This window comes from Zonotrichia albicollis, chromosome W (genome assembly GCF_047830755.1).
Source record: "Zonotrichia albicollis isolate bZonAlb1 chromosome W, bZonAlb1.hap1, whole genome shotgun sequence".
Lineage (NCBI taxonomy): Eukaryota > Metazoa > Chordata > Aves > Passeriformes > Passerellidae > Zonotrichia > Zonotrichia albicollis.
In genome coordinates, this window is record NC_133859.1 from 10098247 (window position 1) to 10125924 (window position 27678).

Here is a 27678-nt window from a genome sequence, read left to right on the forward strand (position 1 = left end):
ACAGGCTATTGTTTTTAAGGGTTAAACCTTTGTTAACTGGTATCCTTTTTCAGGCTTATGCTGCCCAGAAAAAGGTACCCAGACGTCCGTAACTCTTTGTTTCTATTGTCTCGTATTGTCCTAATTCTAATTGTCCAAATTATTATTACTCATATTGTATTATTATTTTTATAACCATTTTATTACTATTAAACTTTTAAAATTTTAAAAACAAGGGATTGGCGTTTTTCACAAATATAGTAGCAGAGGATGGTTAACACTCCACTGCTGGTGCTTTAGGAGACTCAGAGTAGGGAAGGTGCGCCCTCCCCTATTTGTCAGCCTTGTTCTGTTTCCCCTGGGATGACCAACAGACACAGCTTACAATTGGTGGACAAAATGAGGCAATAAAACAAGGAGAAGGTAAAAGGCTCCCTACAACCACGGTAATTGGGCCCTTAAGACTAGCAGTGCGCAGGAAGAACCCGGGAAGGAAAAGGGATTGATAAGTACTTCTCGGGTGGGCGGGTACTGGGAAATGAATGTGTGTGAATGAGAGGCGGGCTGGTAGTCCCAGACCTGCCAAGTGAGTGCTGGAGTTTCCCATGCTGCGTTTCCAACTTTCCGCGAGCAAAGCGGCCAGTAAAGAGACGAAGCGAGTGATGAAAGGAGTGAAAGAATACCCTGGGGTAACTGGGACTGAATCTCAGGGAGGTGTTGGACCTGAGGAAGAGTGGAAATTTTCCAGAGTAGAAATCCATTTTGATTTAAGTGAAATGTACATCTTTAAGTCTGTAGCTTGCTGTTTAGTCTGACTGCCTGTTCTTGCCAAGGGCCTGTGCTTGGAGGAACTGCTTCAGCCGAAGGACAAGAGATAAGGGGGGGGGGGGGCAGACAGAGCAGGGCAACCTGGCCCAGGAGTTCTTTCTGATAAAGAAGAATTAGTGGCAAGTGTCAGAGAAATCAGTGGAATGAATATGTGTGAGCCTATTGTGAAATTGCATGCATATGTATTTGAGAGGGAAATAAAAGGGGACCTGGAGTTCTCAGAGGTATGCATGTCATTTTAGGGGAATGATTCCCACATGCATCCAGCTCTGTAATAAACATACCAGCTTTACAACTTGCACGAAAGTTGTGGAGTTTGTTTGTTTCCGCAAATTATTATGGCAACTCCAGCCAGGAGACCGTCTCTGTCCTCGCAGGGGAAAAGGGGAAGACGGACCTCTGTGGCGTGCCCTGGGATTTTGCCAGAGGAGCTCTGCTCTCTCAGCTTGCCTCCTGCGGAGACACAGAAGGATCTGCTGGTGTGAGGAAAGATGCACTATGTATATCAAAGGGCCCTGGGGAAGAGAGAGATAGGACTGCCGAGTAAGTCTGAGTAAGTCACTCAGAAATGTCTGAGGGAGACATTCCTGTACCTGCAGGCAGCCCGGTTCGATGGAGCGACCGCTAGTGACCCTGGGGGTGGGTCGAGTGAACCTGTGTGTGTTTGTGGTGTCCGGACATGGTATGGATAATGCATTGTGTGGTTAATGGTAATGTGTTTGTTAATCGTGCGAGTGCGTGGTGTATGAAAGAGAGAGCGAACAAGTGGGTGTACCCATAGTGGGGGGGGGGGGGGGGGGGGAGTTCTACCCCGTGTCTGAAGCGGTCGAGTGAGGCTTGAGGCACTGGCTGGGGCAGGCTGTGGGGGCAGGGTGTGCCCTGCGGAGAAATGGAACAAGTGGAGAAACGTAGGTGAGGATATTTATTGTGTTTAAAGGCAGTGATTTGTGTCGATTGGGCACATTTTAACCGTGACAACGAGCTCAGGGAGTTCCTCTGCCCTAGTAGTTTGGAATTGATCCCTGGAATTTTACTGTGTGCTGTTATTTTGATTGTGTCCAGAGTGTGTGAGGACCAGAGAAAACTGATGTGGGTAAATGCTGAAGTATTGTATGCTGTGTTGTGTTGAGAAAAGTGAGCACTTTGAGAGATATGCCCTTTCCCGGTGAGTTTGTGTGCCTTCTTCCCCAGCATTGTGGTAATTTGATTCTTGGGATTGTATGGTGGTGTTTGTGGAGATTTTAGGATTTTGTTTGCAACAAGTGTAGCATTTTACACAGTAGAACTATGGTAGGGTGATTTATGTTTAACTGTGGTAAAATGAATTAAAGGAATTCCAGGAATTCCTCCCCCCCCAGCAATTCAAGCCCTGACTCTCGTGAATTTGAGATAAGGGGGGTGGGGTAGTGTGTGTGTATGTCTGTATTTGTGGACATATCAGTTTTTGCTGTAACGAGCACAGCCTTTTGCAAGGCAGTAAAGTGAGTGTCAGTAGAAACAATGCTTTAATTAGATTGTGCAGGAAGAGAACTGGAAAAGACTGAGATTTTGTAAAGCAGAGTTTAGATAGAAGAGACGAATGAGTTTATGGGAATTCAGCTGGTAATATAGTAAGTTTGGACTGAGAACAACCTGCCATAGAGGTTAAGTGATAAACAGGATAGTCTGCAGGTAATTCCTGGGAGCTTTTGGTGCATTGAGAGGCTGGCACCTTCTGTGCAATGCAGAGTTTGTGAGAGGCGCTGGTATTGCTGTTCTGTGCCTCAAGTGTAAATTGAAGGTTCCTGATCAAGCCAATTCAGAACCTGAGATCTTAAATCTTATGTGAAATAAACAGGGCCAGGAGACTTCTTCTCCTTTTTAATGCCTTTATTAAAAGTGATCAGCTCAGGATTGGGCGGCTCGGCAGGGCTGCAGTCCCCGTCGCGTCTCCCAGGGCAACTCAGAGGAGGAGGATATGTGCAGCTCCGTCCACTAGGGGCAGAGCCGGGGGATCCAGTCCTCGTGGGAGCTTTTTAGGGCTTGATATCCCCGTCAGATGTTGCTCCTGTGACCTTCCCAGGTGGCTAGTCCCGGCGTTGGGACCCCTCCCTGCTCAGGGCAAGAGGGGCTCCACATCTCTGCAGGCTCAGCCATCGGCTCCTCATGTCCAGACATCATTTTAGTCTCTCAATTCTTATTTGGCTCGTTGTTTTTGGGGTTTTCTCGTTGCATTTCGAGTCGGGGTCCCACAAAGCATTCTGGACTTTGGAGTCACTTTGCATAACCCCCCCCACCCTCTCAGGTGTCTTCCTTATGTTGTAAGAGAGCACAGCCTCGGGGAAAGGGTCCACCTCACCCAGCCAGGCTTTTTACTAATACAAAAGAAGAGATAAGCCTCAACGACCCGGTATTACAATAACAAAGCACTAAGTATCCTGGCAGAGCCTGAGACCTGGCTGCGTCCCTGCAACTCTTTCTCAAAAAAAATATTAACTGAATTTTTGTTCATAACAGTCCCCTCTCTTTTTCTTTGATCGAGCTTAAATTCTTAAGCTCTCATCAACTCACAATTTTTTGTTTTGAATCTACTATAAATCTCTTGTGCACTGTGGTAATCATGCTTACTTAACCTTGTTACTTTGCTTGGTTTTTCCAGATTGGTTTGTACAGCCAATACTGTTTTACTAAAACAGACAAATAAGCATAGTAAAAAGAGCAATCCTCCAAGTACACACACAGCGAGAAAAAACACTTTTTCCCATACATATTTTCTGAAAATCTCTAAATTCTCCCACCCATTGGGATCAAGTGTAGGAGTTTGATTTTGATTATTTACACATGCCAATCTTTTTATTTCGTTTGAAATGTCCCTAATAATTGAATTCTTTATTTTTAATACTGCCTGGAGCCGAATGACTTTGTTCAACACAGATTTTGGGATCTGAACTTGGCTTTTACAATTTTGGATTTTCTCAATTTCTATTTCACTTTCCCGGTTTTGTTTAATTTCTCCCAAATCATTATATATAGGAACCCCTAAACTTAATCCAGTTTCTTTGGGTAATAAGAAAATTGGTTTTATCACCCTAGCAATGCAGATGCCAGATGAGATCAAACTTAGGGGTTTAGAGTTCCCCTGAAATGTGTTCCAAAAGGGGTTTATCTCTTTTCCAGTACACTCATATAAATACTTGTAACAAACAGTTTTTCTTACCATTTTCACCATTTCTTTGCTTTTTACTAGATCTGCTGAGCTTGTTTCAGCAGCATCACATTCAAAGCACAACCAGGCTTCCTCTATAGGGCACTCTCCTAGGAGTGGCTGCCTAAAAGTGGCAGTATTCTGGGCTATCCAATACATGCTCTTATTTTTCTGATAAAGGACCAATTGGGAGAGGTTAACACAATCAGGGTTAGAACTGATGTGGACTCACGACAAGGAGCTCAATTCCTCCTCATAGAGGGGTTGGTAGCACTCACTGCACAGCTCAGCTGGGCTTCCCAGAGCACCACCAGCAATTAGAGCTATCACTACTACCCTTCCCAAGAGTCCGGTATGGGTCATCTTGCACAGCCTGCCCACCCGGCCTTGCCTCTTGGGAAATTTTTTTTCTGAGGACAAGCTTCCAAGCTCTTTAGAGTCCCTTCTACCCACTTCTCTGGTTAAGCCTCTCTTGGTCTGTTCCCTACAAATTTTAGTTTCCCCCAGAGGAGTGTTCTGTAGAGGATTAACCTGGAGTCTTTAGAAGTATATTGGGGAACTTAAACTAGAATTACTTATTTACAGACTTAAACTTTTTACCAACATAATTTACACAAAACAGTTTAGAAACATTTTAAGCAATATTAGAATTCTGATACCAATTTTTCCCATACAGTTCAGTCTTTTTGACTCCTCTTCCTGAGACTCAACTCCAAATCACAGTATACCCAGGTGAATTAACTTGTGATGTGGATGAATCCTTGTCCAGTGCCTGGAGGTGAGTGGTGTGGACTCTGGCCCAATGCCAGAGGGGAAAACTGGGAGTCTGGCCCAATGCCAGAAGTAGACAGGGGTGTAGTCCGGTCCAATGCCACAAGGAGAAACTGGGAGTCTGGCCCAATGCCAGACGTAGAAACTGGGAGTCTGGCCCAATGCCAGACGGAGACAGGGGTGGAGTCTGGTCCAATACCAGGGAGAAAGGGGTGCAGTCCGGTCCAATACCAGAATGCCAGAGGGTAAAACTTGGTGTTGAATCCTGGTCCAATACCAGGGGTGAGAGTGATGTGAGTCCAACCGTCTTAGTAATGAAGAACACCTGAAACGGGCTTTCAAACACAGGCATTAATGGTCTACTGTTAATGATTTTATCAAAACTCAGCTTCTCTGTTTAATCTTACCAGTCATTTCTCTTTTTCCATAGCTTGTATGTTTCTCTCATCAACTTCTACATACTCTGTATTTTGCAAGGAGTTGTATTTCTCAGCTAGCTTAACTCTCAAAGTACTTTTATTCTCCTATTTTTTCTGTGTATTTAATTCACTGGTTTTCTGTTCTATTTTCAAGATCTTATTTATTTATCTCTTGCTTCTGTTTCTTACTTTTACTTACAGCTTAAATACTTCTTTCAACCCCTTACACTTTATCTCTTTTTTTCCCTTTTTTTTTTTTCTTACACCATTCTTTTACACAATACACTTCCTTCTAAGGAGATGTGGTAAAACTTGTAATGCACAATCTACATAACCTCTATTCTAACTCATCTATATTCACTCTCTCATTTCTCATTCACTTTCACACACTCTTCCACACCTTTAAGACACAAACTTATTACTAGAAAATCACAGGTCCCCATAGCCCCCCCTCACCTTGGGGTTGGCCCACAGGTCTCAGTATCTCTGGGCCTCTTGGAAGGGCCCAGACTCTGGTTGCCTCTGGTGCACATTCACTTGTGAGGCTGTCTGCATGTCACTCACACTCTTACAGCTACGGCTCCCTCACACATCTGGGGAGCACTAGTATGGTTTGCAGGTCACACACACACACGCTTTGGTCACAGCCCCCACCCGCCCGGGGGACACAAGCTTGGTTTGCTGGTCTCACACACAGACACACACACACACACACTCCCAATGCCCCCTTCCCACCTGCCCGGGAAGTTGAGGCTGACTTCGCTTGTGACTCACTCTCACACACACAACAAGACAACAATAAGTTACCTTTTACTTTCACACCACTTATTACAAGTTTAGTTTTACTGGCCAGTTTTGGTGCTATTGGATATCCTCTCTACCTAGCTGGTTTTTGTCTAACTTCAGATGTTACTTTGTTGAGACAGGACTTATCTGCTCCTGTATCAACCAAGAATTCAAATTCCTCATTTAAGGGTCCCACTTCAAAGTTTACCAAGGGCTCTTTTAGATGTTTCATCGGGTCCCCTAAAGTGTAAAGCCCCTGACCCTCTACTCATCACCTCTAAGGGTCTTTCCAGACATCATCTTGTTCCCTGGCTATTGCCACATCGAGACTGAGCTTGCTACAAAACCTCCTGGTGTGTCCTGGCTCTCCACAGTAATAGCAATGTCGTCCTCTCAAAGGGCCTTGAGGTGTCTCTATCCCTCTTGCACCTGACAGTACAAGAGGCCTATCCTTGCCTCCTCCTGGTGGTGGTCCCGCCCACCCTGCACTTTCTCGAGCTACAGCAACCATGATCTTAGCCTTGGCCTTTGCTTTTTCTTCCTCCCTCCTTAAATACACCTTCAATGCCTCTCTTAATAACTCATTTATGTCCCTCTCTTGCCAATCTTCCATCTTTTCCAGTTTTCTCCCTATATCAGGCCAAGATTTGGTAACAAATTGGACTTTTAGTAGCATTTGACCTTCTGGGGTGTCTGGGTCTATTCTAGAGTACAACTGGAAGTTCCGCCTTAGGCGATTAAGCCAGGCAGCAGGAGCTTCATCTTTCTCCTGTGTACCCTCAAATGCCAGTTGGGTGTTAGTTCCTTTGGGAACTGACTCTTTGATCCCTCGTATTATCAAAGACCTATATTCCATCATGGCCTTCCTCCCCTCCTCCTGGTTAGGGTTCCAGCTGGGATCCGTTAGTGGCAATTTCTGTTCGCCTGATGGCACCTGGGGTCCTGGACGGTTATCTTTCTCCCAAATTCTTATGCCAGCCACCCTAATCATCTGGACCTCTTCGGGAGAAAATAATATGCTCAGGATGGAATTCATCTCCCCCCAAGTGTAGATATTTGGACCTAGAAATTGATCCACTTGGTTGGCTATGCCCACTGGGTCCTCAACTAAATGCCCCAACTCTTTCTTGAATCCTCTCACCTCAGAAGCAGTTAGGGGAGCATTCACAAAGCCAACACCTCCTGCTATTCCTCCCATAGGAACCTCTCTGAGGAGAAAGAGTCTCTCTGCCTTGGAGGTCTTGGATCTGGTACTACAGTATGGCCCATCTTCAGATGCCAAACTACTTTGAGGGATATCTGGGTTACCCTGAACTTTCTGCCCATCAGCAGGTGTATTTGCTGATAGCTGTTTATCGGGCGAGGAGGCATTTGTGTCCCAACTAGGAGGAGGTAAAGGGACAGCAATAGGAGGGGGAGAAGAGCCTGAGTGAATATTAAGTGGGGCTGGAGGAATGGAGAATGCAGCAGGGGGAGTAGGCACTTGTGGTGGTGCAGAAGGAACTGGGGGGGATACTGGGTTTATCATAGCGGAAGCTGAAGAGGTAGAAGGAGGAGTCTGAGCAGGTGGTAGTGAGATGGCAGCCGGGGGAAGAACCGGACCTGCCATTTGAGGTGCTTGAAGAAGAGGATTATAAGGTGGAGGGGCGGAAGGAGGCAAATAATCCAGGGGATCCCATCTTTTACTAGTCCTATCATCCCCTCCTTCATTCCCCTCTTTCTTCCTCTGTACCTTACAAATTCGCACCCCTTCATCCCCAACAGCGCTCTTTAACCAGCAAGCTACATACAATAATTGCTCAGGATCAGTATCCCCTCGAGCTGTCAGATAATTATTTAACAGCTGGCACATCCACTTATCCTTTGTCCCACACCAAGGCCATCCTCCTTGTATCTCTAATTCTGGCCACACTTCCATACAATAATGGATCATTTTCACTTTATCTAATCCCTCCGTGGCCTCTATAGAATCCCATTTTACTAACAGTTCTCCTAAGGGACTATTGGGATGTATATACCTCAGTCTCTTACCGGTCTTTTTACTATTACACCCTCCCATTTTACAGGTCTCAACAGTAAAAAATCCCAAAGGTGTCTTTACTGACCGGTAATTTCAAAAAAGAACCTTCTTTGAGGAGCTTCAGCCTCCTCCACTGAAACTTCAAATTTTTGCCTGATGCTCAGGACTTTATACTGAAACAACTGCCCAATCTCTTGATTGCCTAACTTTCCCCACGTCAGGTCTTACATCTATCGGGACTTGAACACACGAAGCCTCGGCCTAAGAATCCGGGTCGTGCCTGACTCCCTCAGTCAGGAAGAACAACTGCCTGATTTTTAGTTTGCCTAACCCGCCAATTTTTAGGCTTCACCGTATCAGGACTTAAAAGCAAACCACAGCCTCCTTCGCTGGGGTTTGTGCCTGGCTCCTGTGCCAGGACTTACTTTTGCCTGCAGGGCTTGTGAGCTACCCGAATCCTTCTCGGGACTGACAAAATCTTACGCGAATCCTTCTCGAGACTTACAACTGCTACCCGAATCCTTCTCGGGACTGACAAAATCTGCCTGACTTCCCTCTGTCAGGACCTATTTTGGGTGCGTGCCACTCATACAAATATTCCCTCCGCACGCCCGGAGGGGGGGGCCCTTTATTCCCCCTTGGGAGACGACTCACTCACGCTAATTCCAAGCTCCACCCCCTGTTCCCGGCCGGATCCTTCGCAGGAGTCCCGAACCGCGGTACTGAGAGGACCGCTCTCACTTCGAAGGTCCGGCTGCCGGCCTTCGTCTCATTCACACACACATGCGCACGTCTCCCGCTCCCACCACCGGCTTTCTCACCAATCCGGTGCTCCGGTGCTCCTCTGCGTCGCTGCTCCTGAGCCGATCCCTCTGGTCCTGGTAGCCAGCTGTCCTGAAGTCCAAGATGGCCAGTCTTGAGTCTTCTTGCGGCGTGGCTATCCCGGACGAGCTCCCAGCTGAAATAAACAGGGCCAGGAGACTTCTTCTCCTTTATAATGCCTTTATTAAAAGTGATCAGCTCAGGATTGGGCGGCTCAGCATGGCTGCAGTCCCCGTCGCGTCTCCCAGGGCGACTCAGAGGAGGAGGATATGTGCAGCTCCGTCCACTAGGGGCAGAGCCGGGGGATCCAGTCCTCGTGGGAGCTTTTTAGGGCTTGATGTCCCCGTCAGATGTTGCTCCTGTGACCTTCCCAGGTGGCTAGTCCCAGCGTTGGGACCACTCCCTGCTCAGGGCGAGAGGGGCTCCACATCTTTGCAGGCTCAGCCATCGGCTCCTCATGTCCAGACATCATTTTAGTATCTCAATTCTTATTTGGCTCGTTGTTTTTGGGGTTTTCTCGTTGCATTTCGAGTCGGGGTCCCACAAAGCATTCTGGACTTTGGAGTCACTTTGCATAACCCCCCCCACCCTCTCAGGTGTCTTCCCTATGTTGTAAGAGAGCACAGCCTCGGGGGAAGGGTCCACCGCACCCAGCCAGGCTTTTTACTAATACAAAAGAAGAGATAAGCCTCAACGACCCGGTATTACAATAACAAAGCACTATGTATCCTGGCAGAGACCTACCCGATGGTGTCCCTGCAACTCCCTCCCACAAAAAAAACATTAACTGAATTTTTGTTCATAACATTATGTGTTCAGGATCACATCTGATACCTGCCACCTGGAGGTCTGTGTGTGAGAAAAACTGAGAAAAAACACTGTGAGGCTTGGGTGGAAACAAGACAGTACAAGGAGAAAGAGATAATGAGAACCAACCAGAGGAAAGCGGTTCCTGAACTAGCCCCTTTGAGAGGGGCTCACTGGGAGAAAGCTGCCGGTAGGGACAGCTCAGAAAATAAAAAGATTTATAATACCTTCTTTCAGTTAATGCTATTTTAAAATGGGAAGGTAAAGGGGATAAGGTCCCGTATGCTGATATGTTTTTCACCTTAAAGAGTCACCCAGAATGGCAGAGTAACTGTGGGTTCAGAGCTCCCTCTGACCCACTGATATTAGCTCTTGAAAAAGAAAACAAAGCAAAGAGAAGGCAAATCAAACGTGTTGTTCAGCATGCAGCATAAGATAGCAATGTATGAAATCAGACAAAGTTTATAATGCTGAAATACAAAGCAATTACAACTCCCAAAATGAGTACATATGATTTGTTAAAGGGTCCTCCTAAGGTAAGGAAGGAAGGATAAGGAGGACCTCCCCAAAAGGGTAGAGGACTCAAGCTCCAAAGGTATACCCATTCGCACCCATCCCCCTCTTGTCAGTCCAATTTCATCCAGAACTAGGAGGTAACAGACCCCTCTGCGAGACGCAGTGAGACCAGAAGAAAGGAAAAGGGTGGAATTTTAGTTGATACAGGGGCCATATATTCTGTTTTAAATAAAGATTTAGTACCTGTGGAGAATGATTGTGTTGTAGTGTGGGGAACAACTGGCTAGTCTAAGGCATACTTTTGCAAAACTTTAAAGTAGCGTGTACTTACAAGTTTTTGTATATGCCCAATTCGCTAAACATTCTAAAATGGGGACATTACTCTGGAGGTAAATGATATAAAGATGCTAGGCTTAACATTAACAGCCATTGAAATTAAGAAGGAAATTAGTAAACAGATATTAGGACAAGTATTTTTGGGGATATGGGCGTCTGATGTACCAGGGAGGGTGAAGAATGCTCCCCATAGTAATCAAGCTTAAGGAAGGGACACAACCTGTGAGAATTAAGCAGTACACCCTAAAAAAGAAGATAGGGAAGATATCAGCCCAATAATTGAAGGCTGTCAATAAGATAACAAAGAATTTATATCCTGTGGTAGCAAATCCATATACTTTACTAACTTGTTTAACACCTGAGCTAACCTGGTTTACTGTTTTAGACCTGAAAGATGCCTTCTTTTGCTTCCCTATCGATGAAGCCAGCCAGAAAATTTTTGCATTCGAATAGGAAAGCCCTAAAAGCAGGTGCAAAACACAGCTCACATGGTCCATGTGCCTCAAGTCTTCAAAATCCCCCCACTCTAATTGGAGAACTTGCAAAGATCCGGAGTCCTGAGAAGCTCCACAGGAAGAAGGAAGGCTGTTGCAGTACGTGGATGATCTTCTAGTAACCACTCAGACAAGGGAAGTGTGTGTGGCCTGGATGGTAAGCCTTCCAAATTTCCTAGAGCTCCAAAGATACAGAGTATCAAAGAAAAAGGCACAGATAGTGAAACAGAAAGTAATCTACCTGGGGTACGAAGTGTGTGCTGGGCAACAGACTTTAGGGCAGGCTCGCAAAGAAGCCATATGCCAAACCCTGAAACCCCAGACAATAAAGGAAATCCGAACCTTCTTAGGCATGGCAGGGTGGTGCCGGCTGTGGGTTTCTAATTATGGACTGCTCATCAGACCCCTCTATGCTCTTATTGCCAATGGAAACAGAGATCTCCAGTGGACAAAGGAAGCCACAAGGGCCTTTCACCAGCTAAAGAGTGCCCTCATGTCAGCTCCAGCTTTGGGACTTCCAGATGTAAGTAAACCATTCTTTCTATCTTCCCATGAAAGACAGGGAATTGCCCTGGGAATACTGGCTCAGGACTTGGGTCCATACCGGAGGGCAGTTGCTTACTTCTCCAAGCAACTAGATGCAACAGCCAAAGGATGGCCAGGTTGCCTCAGAGCTGTAGCAGCAGTTGTGCTGAACATTCAAGAGGCATGCAAGTTTACCCTGGGATAGAATATGATTGCGCCAGTGTCCCACACAATGTCCGCAGTACTGGAAGTAAAGGGTGGCCACTGGCTTTCACCGCAGTGATTCTTGAAATACCAGGCCATCATGGTAGAGCAAGATGATGTAGAGATAGTAGTGACTAATACTGTGAACCCAGCTTCTTTTCTCAGTGGAAATCAAGGAGAAGCAGTACACCATGATTGCCTGGAGACCATTGAAGCTACCTACTCCAGCTGCCCAGACTTAAAGGACACTCCTCTGGATGATGCAGAGACCTGGTTCACTGACGGGAGTAGCTACGTTGCCAGTGGAAAACGACATGCTGGGTATGCAGTGATTACCTGCAGAGAGGTAATGAAATCTGGACCCTTACCAACAGACACCTTTGTGCAGAAGGTCGAGGTAATTGCACTGACCCATGCCTTGGAAAGGGCAAAAGGAAAGAGAATAAACATCTATACAGACTCGAGGTATGCATTCGGAGTCGTGCATGTACATGGAGCCATTTGGAGGGAGAGGGGACTGCTGATCTCACAAGGAAAGAAGAGATAATACGGCTGCTGGAAGCGGTTCAGCTGCCTGTAAAGGCATATTAAGGCACACCAGAGAGTGAGCTCAGAATTGGAGGAAGGAAGTGAGCTGGCGGATGGAGAGGCAAAGAAAGCAACAAAAGGTGAGGTAATTATGGACAGATTTCCCTTGAAGGTAAGCCAGAATATAATAATACTAATCAAAAGGGACATACAATCACGAGGGGTGGGCTACCATTGAAAGGGACCTGGTAATCCCTTCCCATTTTTGTGGTGTCTAGTAAAGGAGAAGCACCAGAAAACACACTGGGGCCTAACTACTTAAAAGCTTTTATAAAGTGTCGTTCCTTTCCCAGAATGACCAAGGCTGCCAGCGTTACAGAGTGCATTGAAATGAAGTGTTGACTTTTAAGTAGTAGTTTCCACAGGCTTTCTAGGAAACATATCTGATTGAAAGAATCTTTGCCAGGAATTTATATGCCACTATTACTCAGGTATGAGACAGAGTAGGGATCCATCCTGAATTAGGTGAAGTGTCTGGAAGAGGTGAGGGGTCTGTGGAGCCAAAGCTGAAGGAGAGGCCGCATTCCAGAGACAACAAGGAGACAGAGAAAGAAAAACAGAAAAGACCACGAGGTCAATTTGCCCCCGACCTAGAAATTCCTTTGATAAAGAAGAACTGGTGCTAAGTGTCACGTGGAATGAATATGTATGAACTTATTGTTAAACTGTATGCATATGCATTTGGAAGGGGGATAAAAAGAAGACTCGAAGTCTTCGGAGGTACGCATGCCTTTTGGGGAGGCTTGCGTCTGGCGCGCGTTGTAATAAAAGCATACCGGGCTTTACAACTTTTACAAATTTGTGAGGTTTCTTCTTTTCTCCGCAAATCAGGTAAACCAACAGTGAGATCCTTGCCTCCAGACTAACCCCAAGAATACCCCCAGACCAAAACTAGGTCAGATTGGGAATGGTCATGGATCCAGACAGCAGTGGCAAATTGACTTTTCAGAACTCCCATGGAAAGGGTGGTGTCAGTATTCATGAGTATTGTCAAATACGTTTTCAGGGTGGCCAGAAACGTTCCCCACCAGAACTGTCAAGGCTTGAAAGGTGACCAGAGTAAACAGTACAGCTTTTGGAGTTCCAGTCACAATACCTATATGGTGGGTTTAAGTAGACAGCTCGAAGAAAATGGAAAACGTGACTAGGACTCCCGAGCTAGATGGACTAGTACCTAACATACAGCCTAGGGATTATGTATATATTAAGTCTCTTACAGAAAAGACTTTAGAACCACAGTGGAAGGGACCATTCCAGGTGCTTCTCACCACCTTCACCGCAATCAAGATAAAAGAGCAGAATGCCTGGATCGACCACTCTCAAGTGAAAAAGGCCCCAGAAGCCCCTTGGAGAGTGACATCAGGAGACAATGAACTGAGACTAAAACTTACTCAGGCAAAATGAGTATATTGCTGCCAGGGGTAGTTTGTAATTTCATTTACAGAATTGTTTTGTATATAATTATAACTGGAGTCTTAGAATTAGAAAGCACCTATATTCAAAGTGATGCTGAATGGCCTTGGTCCCAAGCTTTTAATCAGTATACTGGATCCATGGGAGAACCTTCTGAGATAAAAGATTTAAACCTATCCACAGAGATCAGGTATATGAGGAGAAGGAGTGGCAGGAACGGGAACTGTGGATACTTCAAGGGATCAGAGGAGAAGAAATCAAGGCAGCGTGCCTGGTTGTGAATGGGATGGCTCATGAGAGACCAGATGCAATTGGTGTCTCAACCTCTCCTGGATACAGGCACCAGGAAGTTTTTGAGAGCCCAAGTGAATCAGACTGTTGGTGTAATTTCACCTTAATACAGCCTGTAGAAGTAACTTGCCTTTGGGCTCATGATGCTATCAAACTTTCATTTAAATTTAAAATAGATACTACACTTTTTACAATGGCAGGACCTTATACAACTCACATCAGTACTCAAGCAGTTCAGACCCAACCCAAACTTGAACCCAAAGTGTATGAAATAAGCCCATACGTAGTGAGGAATATGGGTGAACAACAACTGTTGTTCAATCCAAAGTAGTCTCACAAGCGTGTTGATTTGCTAATGCAAATTAACATCTCAAAAATCCAACCAGCCTGCTCCTCTTTCCTAAGAACATCCTTTGAGGGCTGGACAATGTAGTTACAAAGACAAGTATACCTCAAGACCAGAATAAGAAATGATCTAACTGGGATATTAGGGAAAGGACTGAGAGTTTTAAATTGAATTGATTCAGAAATACTGATGAATAAGATGGCCACTACAAGAAGTGGCCAAGCAAAATTGAAGCAGCCTTTACAATCATCTCTATTGGCATTAAGAACTAGCCAGTACCAGATTTCAAAAGTACTGCCAAAGTGGTAAAAGGCAGGGGACCAAGACCACAAGTTAATAGTAGGAGCACTTAGTACTGTTCAAGATGATGTGTCTTTAGTTTTCAGTTGTATACAAGCACAGTTATGGAAGCAGGCAACAGCAGCTTTGATCATACAAGAAAGAAGTGAAAGTAATTTTCCAGCTGAAATTCAGAAGGTTGTCTGGGATAATGCGATTGATTTTGAAAGGAAGTTTCAATGCTGGTGGACTATGGTAAATTTCACCTATGATCCTGCTTCTAATGTGGCCACTCCCTTTGTGCTTACCATACGTAATGCCACTGTGTACATTATCCACCCCATCATTCCACTAGGATTAAATCATGAAAAGCAACGGTGCTCTACCCTTCAGAACATAGAGTGTAAGCACAAAAAGTGAAGGAAAAGTGCAAACAGTAAACTTAGAATCTTGTATTACTAGAGAACAACTAGGATTCATTTGTGAATGCAATACTATTATTGCTCTAGATGTGTGTCTCGACACTGAACAAAGTATTTGTCACTTCGAGATTCATTCAGTCACTGATCAGAAAACTGTGCTTATATATAATGGAAAAGGGTGTGTGTCTGAGGACTGCCTGTGCTGCAGTAAAAATTGATAACAACAATGTTATTTTGTCTAGTAGCAATCATTCTAATTTTTGTATTTGTAATTTTGTTAAGATTATTGAGTGTGATTTTTCGTATTTGACCCCAGTGACATCCAACCAGTTGATTAAAACCAATTATACAATGTATCACAGACTATCACCTACTCCTATTGGAATGGACCTCACATTGGTAAAACAATTAATTAAACACCAAAGACCTGCTGGAGATCTTGAAGAAAACTCAAGAAAACAGAAAGAAAACCCTAATTACTGTCCAACATGATACAAAAGACATAACCAGAATTCTGCAAAGAATAAAACAAAATGCAGATCATCACTGGTGGGATGTAATCTTTGGGTGGTCACCAACCGCAAATGGAATCTTTAATAAGTTGTGTCATCCCATTGTAGTTTTGTTAATATTAGTTGGAGCAAGTTTAGGGTTATCCTTTTTATTGTTAATTTGGAATTGGAGAATACTACAGCGAGTAGCTGTGTTAACCTCCTTATCAAACGTACATGGTAAAGCACTAAGGCATGCTTATTGTCATAGGAATTTGCATGAAGTAAAAGAATTTACTTACTCTTTTTAGGAAAGGGGGAAATGAGGCAGAGTGGAAAATTTTCCAGAGTAGAAATCCATTTTGATTTAGGTGAAATGTACATCTTTGAGCTTTGAGTTAAGTCTGTAGCTTGCTGTTTAGTCTGACTGCCTGTTCTTGCCAAGGGCCTGTGCTTGGAGGAACTGCTTCAGCCGAAGGACAAGAGATAAGGGGGGGGGGGGGGCAGACAGAGCAGGGCAACCTGGCCCAGGAGTTCTTTCTGATAAAGAAGAATTAGTGGCAAGTGTCAGAGAAATCAGTGGAATGAATATGTGTGAGCCTATTGTGAAATTGCATGCATATGTATTTGAGAGGGAGATAAAAGGGGACCTGGAGTTCTCAGAGGTAGGCATGTCATTTTAGGGGAATGATTCCCACATGCATCCAGCTCTGTAATAAACATACCGGCTTTACAACTTTCACAAAAGTTGTGGAGTTTGTTTGTTTCTGTAAATCCTTTGGAGGTAGGGAGCAAGGTTTCCTAGCCCAATCCACTAGGTAATAGGACAAGAGGGGCCCCTAAAAAACCTGCTGGGTTGAGGGATTTACATTCCAATAGTGTCCAGAGTTGAGCAGAATTCTGCTGGAATGAGGATATGCCCAAGAACATCCAAGGTTGGACAACACAGCTAGATTGAGGGATTAAAAAAAATCCCCAAGAACATCCAGGGTTGGACAACACAGCCAAAAAGATTAAATGCCAAAGAGCATCTGTGGTTGTACCACACCGCTGGGTTGAGGGACAGAAAATGCCCAAGAGCATCTAGGGTTGGACAACACAGCTGGATTGAGGGATTTCCAATAGCACCGGGACTGGCCAGTAACACCTAAACTTGTAATAGGTGATGTGAAAGTAAAAGGTACCTTATTGTTGTCTTGTTGTGTGTGTGAGGGTGAGTCACACACAAAATCAGCCTCAACTTCCCAGGCGAGTTGGGAAGGGAGGGCAGTGGAAAGAGGAATGTGTGACCCACAAATAAGCCCGGGGTGGGTGGAGGCTGTGGCCTAAGGTATAGGTGACCCACAAATAAGCCATTGTCCCCCAGACTGGTGAGGACTGCGGCATAAGGTATAGGTGACCCACAAATAAGTCATCGTCCCCCAGATGGGTGAGGGCTGTGGCAGAACGTGTGTGTGACCTGCAAAACAGGCTATTGCTCCCCCGGGAGGGTGAGGGGGCGGTGGCTAAAGAGTGTGAGTGACACATAAATCAGCCTCACAGGTGAACGGGCACCGGAGGTGACCAGAGTCAGGGCCCTTCCAGGAGGCCCCGCGACACTGAAACCCTGAGGCCAACCCACAGGGATCCACTTTGTGTCCTGAGGGTGTGAAAGAATGTGTGAAAGTGAATGAGAAATAAAAGTAAGTGAATGTAGACAAGTGGAAGTATATGTAATGTAGAAGATTTACCATATCTCCTTGGAGGGAGGTGTATTGTATTGAAAAGTAGTGTCAGAAAAAGGTTTTTTATTTTTGGGTGTGAGTAGTTGAAAGAAAAGTGGTATTTAGGCTGTTAGTGAAAGTGAGAAACAGAAGCAGGGGATGAATAGATAAGATCTTGAAAATGGAACAGAAAACCAGTAAGTTGGATACAGGAAAAAAAAAAGGGGGGGGTGGAATAAAAGCATACCAGAAGAGATACCCCCGAGATAGCCCTTTGGGAGTTATGTTAGCTAACAGAAATACAACTCCTTGCAAAATAGAGGGTGTGCAGAAGTTGATGGGAAAAACATGCAAACTATAGAAAAAGGGAAATTAACCATAAACTAGAAGGCTCAAACTTGTGAATTATAGACTTAAAAAAAAAAAAAGGCACTAGAATATTTAGCACAAAAAGAAAGAAAGAAGTTATATATTGATTCAAGGTATGCCTTTAGAGTAGTACATACCTTAAGAAAAATTTTAAAAGGGAGATTACTTAATTCAAGAGGAAAAGGATTAGTACATGAGGAACTTATTTTAGAGGTTTTAGAGGCATTAAAATTATCTAAGAGAGATAGCTATAGTACATATTAAGGGACACCAGAAGGTAAAGACCTCAGAAATAAATAATTTGGCAGATCAGGAAGCTAAAGATGCAGCAGAAAATGGAGCTGAGAGTTAATATTAACTTCAAATGAGGAAAAATTGGAAATTCCAAAGTTTAGAGAAGCAGAGAAAAAAGGAATTAAGATAGGTGGTGAACAAGACAGATCAGGGAAATAGAAACATCTTGATGGAAGACAGTTAATAAAATGCTTACTAGGGAATGTTATAGGTTAGTTGCTGTGGGGAATTAATCACCGACTAATAAGTCCAAATGAAATGAAAGTTATTAATTGATACAGCAAGCGATAATAGACAAAGGCAGCGCCCCGGGCGCGCTGGGCGACAGGGGAGTCTCCGCTCTACCACTGCCGCACTCTTCTGATATTTCGTGGAGTTCTTATACAGTCCTTCTTCCGGGCTGATGTGTAGTACTCTGTGTATTCTTCTTTTGTGTCTAGGTGGTCATAGTCCACCCCCCACCGGAGGTCAGAAGATGAAGATTGGTATTTTCCTTTGTCTGATTCCTGGAATTTTAGGCTCAATCTGCTGAGTTCCTGAAATCTTAGGTTTACTGAGCGGATAAGCTGATACTGTGCTATCAATCATAGCAAACCCCCCACCCATATTAACAGTTTACTAAACAGATAAACAAATGTTTGTGAAACCCACTGTCTTTGGTTTCACCTTCCTTATCCTTTTAACTCTGGAAATTTACTTAAGCAAACAAATTGAGGTGGTGCAACTTTGTCAGCTTTGATGAACAAACTTAAAGTTTTAACCCATTACAGGGAATATTAGAAGACATGCATCACAAAACCCACTGGGATACTCAGGCTTTGTGTGATCATTTTTTTTAAGGAACTATGAGTGCATTGGGATTTTTGGAGTAGCAAAGCAAGTAACTGAAAGATGTATAATTTGCCAAAGGATAAATAAAAGGGTGATGAGAAAAACAACATGAGAAGGTCGTGAGTTAGCTCGTTGACCATTTCAAAGTATCCAAGGAGAAGTTTAGATTTGTTAAGCTCTGGATTTATTTGTAAACAAAACCCTGTTCAATCCATAAGAAAAAGAATATACCACATCTGGGAGGGGGAGATCATAAGAAAATAACAACTTTAAAAATATCAAAAAACCCCAAGAAAAAGCAATAAAAGAAAAACGGTGTAAGAAAAAGGATGGGAACAAAAGATTACCTCATCTGTTTGTTCCCCCACCTGTTCGCAGCTGCATCCCCCAGCCCCTGTGCCGGCTCCAGCACAGTCCATCTGCCCCAGTCCAGCCGCCTGGCCCTCGGCCGCTCCGCCGGTCGTGCCGGCGGGTATGGAGGGTCTGTCCTGCCGTGTGGAAATGTGGTCACCACGTCGACCGCACCGGGGGGGAAATCCCGTCTGCCCCGTCTGTCTCATCCCCGGCTGCCCTGCCCGGGCCGGCTACCGCCACTGCAGCCGGAGTCTCTCGCCTGCTTTGTCTATGCCGGACCAGCCGCCATTAGCCATGTGGGGGCTATCCATGCTCCAGCTTGGTCTGCTCCGGAAGATCCTCTTCGGGCGATTCTGCCTGCAGAACCCGCCCTTGGAGGACCGAGATTCGACGCTATGCCAAGGCCCCTCCCCGTCCTGCCCTGAGCTCCGTTCCCTTGGTAACCACAGCTCCGGCTGTTCAGAGAAACTCTCTCTAAAGGAAGCACCTTATTGAAACTCTATAAGTAGAGTTAAAAAAAAGCCCTCTCCCGATTCTTCCTAAAAATACAGGAGAAAAGCTATAGAAGATAAAAGAATGAGATTAAGGGATTTGAAATAAACAGGGGCAGGAGACTTCTTCTTTTTAATGCCTTTATTAAAAGTGATCAGCTCAGGATTGGGCGGCGCGGCAGGGCTGCAGTCCCCGTCGCGTCTCCCAACGCGACTCAGAGAAGGAGGATATGCGCAGCTCTGTCCGCTAGGGGCAGAGCCGGGGGATCCGGTCCTCGTGGGAGCCTCTAGGGCGTGATGTCCCCATCAGATCTTAATTTCTCGGCGTTCGGTGGCCCAGTCTCACCGCCAGGGACGACTCTAATGGTCAGGGCGAGAGGGACTCCGCATCTCTGCAGGCTCAGCACTTGGCTCCTCATGTCCAGACACCACTTCAGTCTCTCAATTCTTATTTGGCTCGTTGTTTTTGGGGTTTTCTCGTTGCATTTCGAGTCGGGGTCCCACAAAGCATTCTGGACTTTGGAGTCACTTTGCATAACCCCCCCCACCCTCTCAGGTGTCTTCCCTATGCTGTAAGACAGCACAGCCTCGGGGAAGGGCCTTCTACCCCACCCAGCCAGGCCTTTTACTAATACAAAAGAGGAGATAAGCCTCAACGACCCGGTATTACCATAAAGCACTAAGAACACTGGCAGAGACAGATCTGGCTGCGTCTCTGTAACTCTTTCTCACAAAAAAAATATTAACCAAATTTTTGTTCATAACAGGATTGGTCTATTTTCGTTAAGTGAGGTTCCCATGAGAGGGGGTGGAACGAGGTTTGTAAATGCCCCTTTGACTTCGTCTGAGGTCAGAAATTTTAGGAAATAAATCAAAGGAATTTTGGAGGATCCCATAGGCACTGCTGAACAATTAGACCAAATTTTAAGTCCAAACATTTATACTTGAGAAGAGATGCAGTCTGTTATAAATGATCAATCGAAAAGCCAAATTATCAAAAATGCGAAAATATTTTATTTTTTCTTTTTCCACCACCAAAATACGGTCCTCAAAACCACCACAGCCAAAGAGACAGCGTCGAGCCCAGGATCGGCGCTGGGTGACCCTAGATCTGACTTCTACTGCATCAGATCTACCCCCATTCACGAGCGCTGCTTTTTGCGGGGCTGTTTTATACAGTTTTTAATGCATGAGGCAGAGGAGTCCCAGTTTATTTTGTAACTCTGCATATTCAAGACAGTTTCTTTCACTGTGCAGAGCTGGACAATCGCTGTTTGCTGTTTCCTAGTCGATAGCCGGTGTTAATCATCAGGGGAAATCTCGTGTTGAGATGTATCTTTCTGATGACTCCTGCTATCTTGATTGATGGTATCAACAGGGCAATGATTGTCCTTGGGCGTCTTCCAATCACTCAGGATAGCAGCAATCATGGCGCTGGCCACAGCTATTCATAAGTTAACTGAGTATTGTTCTCCTGCTGCCTTCAGGAATCTCAGAATTCAAGTAGACATCTGTCTTTCGGCTGCTTGTGGTCAGAGACTCGTTTGGATTTCAAAATCATATAAAATACTTTCTCTCTATAAGCATGAATTATTTCATAACGTATATTACACAGTCTATAATCAAAATAATATTTTCTCAGGAAGAAAGGCAATTAATCAGAGCAGCTGGAATTAAAGCTTAGGAAAAAAGATAAATTGGCAAGGACCCACAGAGAAGACAAAATGCCAACTGCACCTCCTGACTGGGGTCAAAATAATGAGGATGGGTGGAAACACATGAATAATTATCGAAATTTCATAATCAAGGGAATAAATGAGACAGCATATCAAAGGCAAAATGCAAAAAAAGGTTTTTAAGGGACAGCTTTTTAGAGGTGTAGTATATGGTAGAGATAATCCATGCTATTAATGTATGAAATAAACAGGGCCAGGAGACTTCTTCTCCTTTTTAATGCCTTTATTAAAAGTGATCAGCTCAGGATTGGGCGGCGCGGCAGGGCTGCAGTCCCTGTCGCGTCTCCCAGGGCGACTCAGAGGAGGAGGATATGCGCAGCTCTGTCCATGAGGGGCAGAGCTGGGGGATCCGGTCCTCGTGGGAGCCTTTAGGGCGTGGTGTCCCCCGTCAGATGTTGATTTGATCTCAGTCTCGCTTCCTCCCAGACCTGGCCCAGGGGCTCTTGAACACAGGGTGAGGATTAACGAAGGTTTCCAGAGTCTCTGCAGGCTCAGCACTCGGCTCCTCACGTCCAGACATCACTCTAGTCTCTCAACTCTTAGTTGGCTCGTTGTTTTTGGGGTTTTCTCTGTGCGTTTGGAGTCGGGGTCCCAAAAAGCATGCTGGTCCTGGAGTCACTTTGCATAACCCCCCCCACCCTCTCAGGTGTCTTCACTATTCTGGGAAAGGTACAACTTAGCCTTGGGCAAGGCTCTGCTAATACAAAGGGAGCGATAAGCTACAACGACCCGTGATTACCATGACAAAACACGCAGAACCTTGGCAGGGACAGTGATCTGGCTACCTTTTTGTAACTTTTTCTCACAAAAAAAAATTAACAGAATTTTTGTTCATAACAATGTATAAAATATTGTAAAATCCAAACCATGTCTTTTGACCATCCTGATCAGGAGCAGTGTCTTATTCATATACATCTAGTTACTGGACGCATGTTAAGATAACCATCGACACTTTAAAGTAAAAATAGAGGCTTCTAGGTCGATAATCGCTGGCTTCCCCAAGCTGTGGGGCCCACCTGAAAGCGATTATCGACCTGCCGACCTGCCGATTGTATCTACCAAGATAGTCAGCAGTGCCAAACATCTATCTGAATACACGGCTTCCCAGAAGCCAATTGACGTTAATGGCACACCTGGACTCGGCCTTTGTCCAGCTATGCATGTGAAGAGATACAGAGGAAATTTGGTCATCTTTGCCTCGGGCAAAATAAACTGTATAAAACCCCTCTGCAAGGGGCAGCATTTGTGAACCAGGGGGAGACTGACACTCTGGAGGTCAGATCCAGGTTCACCCGGTGTCAGCTCCGGGCTCGACACTGTATCTTTGGCTGTGGTGGTTTCAACGACCGAACTTTGGTCTCGCAGACAAATTAATAAATCTTTGCTAAATTTTCTTATAAATTTGGCTCATGATTTGATCATTTAAAACAGAGGGAAAAGAAGAGACTCCAACTGAATGTTTAGACAGACTTAGGAGAAATATGAAACAATATTCCGGGATAGACCCTGAAACTGATGTGGGAAAAAACATTGTTAAGGATTAACTTTGTTACTAATGCTTGGCCAGATATTAGAAAAAAAAAATTAGAAAAAAATTGAGGATTGGCATAATAGATCATTAGATGATTTATTAGAGGGAGCTCAGAAAGTTTATGTTCAGAGAGATGAAGAAAAGGCTAAACTGAAAGCAAAACTTAAGGTAGCCACCATGCGAGAAAACAATTTCCAGAAAAATCAAAACAACACAGTCACTACTCCTAAATATGCAGGTGGTAGAGACAGGAGAAAGGAAAAGAATAGAACCCCAATACAAACCAAGTCTCAGGAGCATTCCAGAAATGTCTGTTTTTACTGTGAGGGGCAAAGGGCATTATAGGAAAATTGTCCTAAGCAGGCAAAAGATCTGAAAATCTTTAAAGAGATGGGCACAGAGGAGGAATAGGGAGGTCATAGGCTTTATTTTTTTTAGGGGACAAATACTATCTAGAGCCTGGGATAACTTTAAAAGTGGGTTCCCAAGAAGAAGAATAATTGGAATTTGCAGCAGACATAGGGGCAGAAATAAATAATGCCTGTTAAATATTCCAAAAAGTTATACTGTAAGCAAAAGCACTGTAAAAGGAACAGGAACAAAAGGAAAGAATGTCACAGTTCCTGTCATTAAAAGATGTGGTAATTGAAGAAGAAACTAAAATTAGATGGAGGATGTCTTATTATTGCCTGCTGCAGATAACTTATTAAGAAAAGGCTTATAGAAAAAGAATAGAGGTTATACCACAAGAAGGGAAAATGACAACTAAAGTTTTAAAATTAGGTCACGAGAATGAAAAGAAAAAAAAGTTCAACAAGGAAGTTTGGGCTGGGAAGGAAATAGGGGAGGATTAAATATTGACTCCAAAAGGGTTACAATTGAGAGAGAAGATCATCCCATATGTGTAAGTCACTACCTCATATCTTTAGAAGGACGGGAAAAGTTGAAGCTGGTAATTAAAAAAAACAGCTTATAAAAGATAAGACATTAGAACTTTATATGTCTTCTCATAATACCCCTATTCTCCCAGTAAAGAAGCCCAATAGAAACTTTTTGGTTTTGAGAAACTGAAGTTAAAAATTAGAGAAGCTACTATATAACTTTTGAATTTTCTGGGGAAAAAAGCTTAAGGGTATCAAAAGGGAAACTGCAATTTGTAGAACCAGAGGTAAAATATCTTAGACAATAAATAAAGGTAGCTGGAAACTCAACCATGAGAGAATTGCAGGAATTTTATCCCTTCTCCCTCCCTCTTCAAAGAGGGAGATCAGAAAACTACTTGGATTATTGAAATATTATAGATTATGGATTGAGGGGTACACACAGGCAGTAAAATTTGTGTATGAAAATTTGACAGAGGGAGATGATATAAAATGGACCAAGGAAGATACTGTTAAATTAAAAGAGTTGAAGTTAAAACTAGCATAAATACCAGTTTTAAGCTTACCCTCGTTAGAAAAATCCTTTATCATTTATACATAAATACAGAAAATGGAGTAGCTCATAAAATTTTAATTCAGGAGTGAGGAAAAGTAAAAAAACCAAACCAAAAAAAAAACCACCCAAAAAGCTAGTAGCTTATATATCAGAGATGTTAGACCCAGTAAGCCACAGCTAGCCAGTATGTATTTAAGCTATAACAGCTACTGAAATCCTAGTAAAAGAAAGTTGTAAGCTTACTTTTGGAAGTGAATTAGTTGTGTGTACAACTCAAACTGTCTGAGGTGTGTTGAATCAAAGAAAAGAGAAAAATAAAAGGAAAGAAAAAGAAAGTAAGAAGAGAAGAAAAAGAGAAGGTGAAGTAGGGAGGTGGTTAGCAGACTCTGGCATGTTGGAATGTGGAGTGATGATGTCTTGGTGCTAGAAGAGAGCAGAAGTGTGAATGTGGGTTTTTTTGCATAAAAGGCAGGTAAGTGTCTTAACACATGGTTGTTAAGAGCTGAACTGGGGTCCAGAAAGGGCTTAGCAGAATGGGCCCTCCTTGAAGGGAAAAGAGAAGTTGACTAAAGAAGTAAAAAGAATGTCAGGAGCACCTGAGGACACCAAGTTTGGGGTTGTCAAGGTTGGGAGGTGTCTGACCGCTCCCGTACAATAGCGGGATCTCGGGGACAGGGTCAGGGTCAGATTCATGGAGATGACCCAACATTGGTGCTGGGAGCAGATTACACAGATTTGCCGACCAGGAGCGGGCTGGCTCAGTGGCAGAACTGCTGGAGTGGCTCCCAGACTATCCGGGTCCTGAGTCCAGGATGGCAGCATCGGCCCCGGTAAGTGGGTCGAGAGAGAGAAAGAAAGAGAAAGAATGAAAGAGAAAAAGAGAGAAGAAGAGAGAGAGGGGGAGAAAGGGACCCAAGGCATGCCCCCAGGGTCCCCATGCCCGTGGCTGTTCTCCCCTGCTCCCACTGGCCAGGGCCCTGCAGTGAAGTGGCAGCAGCAGGGGAAGGGCAAAGAACAGTGTTGACAGCAAGGCTGTGAAAAGAGGGGGAGGGGGCTAGCACTAAAAGATAAAATCAAAGCAGAGATTGCTGACTCTCCAAACCTCATAAAGTGGTTTATTTTTCTTAAGAAGGTTTTTGTTTTGTTTGCTGTTAAAAAGAAGTGGGTTTTTTTCCTGAAGAATGGGTTTATAAGGCTAAAACAATTAAATGTTGCCCAAAAAGTAAAAAGCAATAGATGTGATTCATCTCCTGTTAAAATCGGCCTGGCCTTTCTTATTTAACAAACTGTAACTCACAGAAAGAAGAATTTGCCTCTGTAGCTATTAGCACAGCTGGATATAAGAAGAAGAGGCTGCTGTGGAGAAAGCTTTTAGCTAAACCCAGAAAGTTTGGAAGAAAAGCGAATGGTAAAAGTTAATGCAGTATTGTCTTTCTTTTATTACTATGCTATTAAGAAGTCCTTTCCAGGTACTACTGAAGCAACAATCCAAATCACGGAAAGAGGGTAAATTCATGCCAGCAGAATCAAAGGACTTGTGAAAGAACCTGAGGAATGGACTATCACATTTAAACTGGGTGATACTGAACTGACTTTCAATGGGGACTGAGTGGTAATGGTTTGGGAAAACCCAAATGATCCAAGAAATGTACAAAGAATAGCACCTAATTAAGAAATAAGGCAACGCTTATATCACTGGTTTTGAGCACTGCCTGAATAAAACTTCTCCTTGATGAGGAATGCTATAGACAGAAGGATCAAGACTGTTTTTGTATTCTGACCTTACCCCTTGAATTGTACAGGGAAGAAGGGGAATTACCATCTCCATCAGTACCATACTGTAAACTTGATTTTATTCATTCCGATACTGGACATGCTAGCTGGATTATAAGTAAATTAGAGTATGATCCCAATATTACCGGATGGAACATGCCTGGGCTCGTCTGGCCCTTGCTGCTTGACCAAAGGCGGCAGCTGTGGTGTTTCACCCCAGAGACACCTTTGGCTGGCTGTATGTTGCAGCTGGCACCTGGAACAAGTCCAGGCAAGCAGGAACTCAGTTTTACCTGTGGTGGAAAGGCTTTCAGCGATAGTGAAAAGGAAAAGGATACGGATTCTGCCACAGGGTATTACAGCGACCTGATGGGGTCTTCAGGGTGAGAGAAGTGGACGAGAATCTTAGTTCATGATCAGAAGGCTGGATTTATTGATATATGATATATAATACATTACAACTATACTAAAAGGAATAAAGAGAGAAGTTGCAGAGGCTGCTAAGCTAAGAATAGCATAGAAAAGAATGCATAACAAAGTTCTATGTCCAGCAGAAAGCAAAGACAAACTCTCCTGTGAGTGGTCAGCAAATCCAAACACTCACAGAAGCCAAATCACCGCTGCACCTGTTGCATTCCACACCAGCCGATAACAATTGTTTACATTCTTCTTCTGGGGCCTCAGCTTCCCAGAAGATGAACAAATCCCAAAGAAAGGATTTCTATGAAAAAATGTCTGCGACAAGAGGGTTTAATCCAGAGCTTTATTCCAGGGTCACAGATCTCTGAATCTTGTAACAGCTCCAACAGAATAGTGACCACATGGTCTCAGTGTCCTTTTAAGCCCGGGGGGGGGGGAGGGAAGGGACAGGTGAGCACCAACCAGGTGGGAGGGGGGGAGTCTCAGGGGACAATGACACCTAGACAGGCCAATGACCTCAGGGCTGAGAAGCATCTTTTGAACTTTAGCCAATCACATGACGCCCTTGCTGGAATGTTAAGATTGATGGACAGCACTTAGCAAGGGGGCAAGGGGGAAGGGAAGGGAGAGGTTGCCACACCTGAGGGACTGGGATAGGTGAAACAGGATATTGCCTCACACCGCAACAAGTAAATGCTTGAATTGTGGGAATAATTAGTATTGTAGTTCACAAAATTTATGCTCTTATTGCAAGAAGTGTTAAAGTAATAACTTAGTTTTGTGGATGGGAATTATTAGTGCCTTTGGAATGAGAGATACCTGAGGAACAGTGGGAAACCACAGTGAAGAGGTGTCAAAAACAGTTTGCCTGGAAATTAGTTAAGAGAAAGCGACAAGGAAATAGAGGGCAAGACCAGATTGGCCTCTGTATTTCACTACCGAGAAGATCAAATAAACCTGCTGTGGGTTGCAACCTCACAGGCATGGGAGGTGGGAGTATAAGACATACTGGCCCTCTGTTATTCCGGTTTCTGGCACTCATTTGTTGTCTTTTCCCCTTTGGGATACCAGCAAGATCATGCCACAAATGCTACAGAAAGCATCACATAGAAAGAAACCAAAGTTCCTCTTTTATTACACACACCTATGTCAACAGCCTCTGTTATAACTCATCCAAATTAAGGACCTCTAGGCAAAACGGAGAAAATTATTGGATTA

The 27678-nt window shown here is 44.2% G+C and overlaps 1 protein-coding gene and 1 long non-coding RNA gene across 3 annotated transcripts in view; both read left to right on the plus strand.

Moving 5' to 3' along the window:
* Nucleotides 1-27678, plus strand: part of LOC141726875 (putative HIT-like protein slr1234) — a 127030-nt gene that overhangs the window by 35243 nt on the left and 64109 nt on the right. The gene's annotated exons all lie outside the window — the stretch shown is intronic.
* On the plus strand, nt 1596-26749 carry LOC141726877 (uncharacterized). Its single transcript, XR_012577831.1, has 2 exons — nt 1596-1719; nt 4668-26749. It is a non-coding gene; the product is annotated as an uncharacterized LOC141726877 (long non-coding RNA).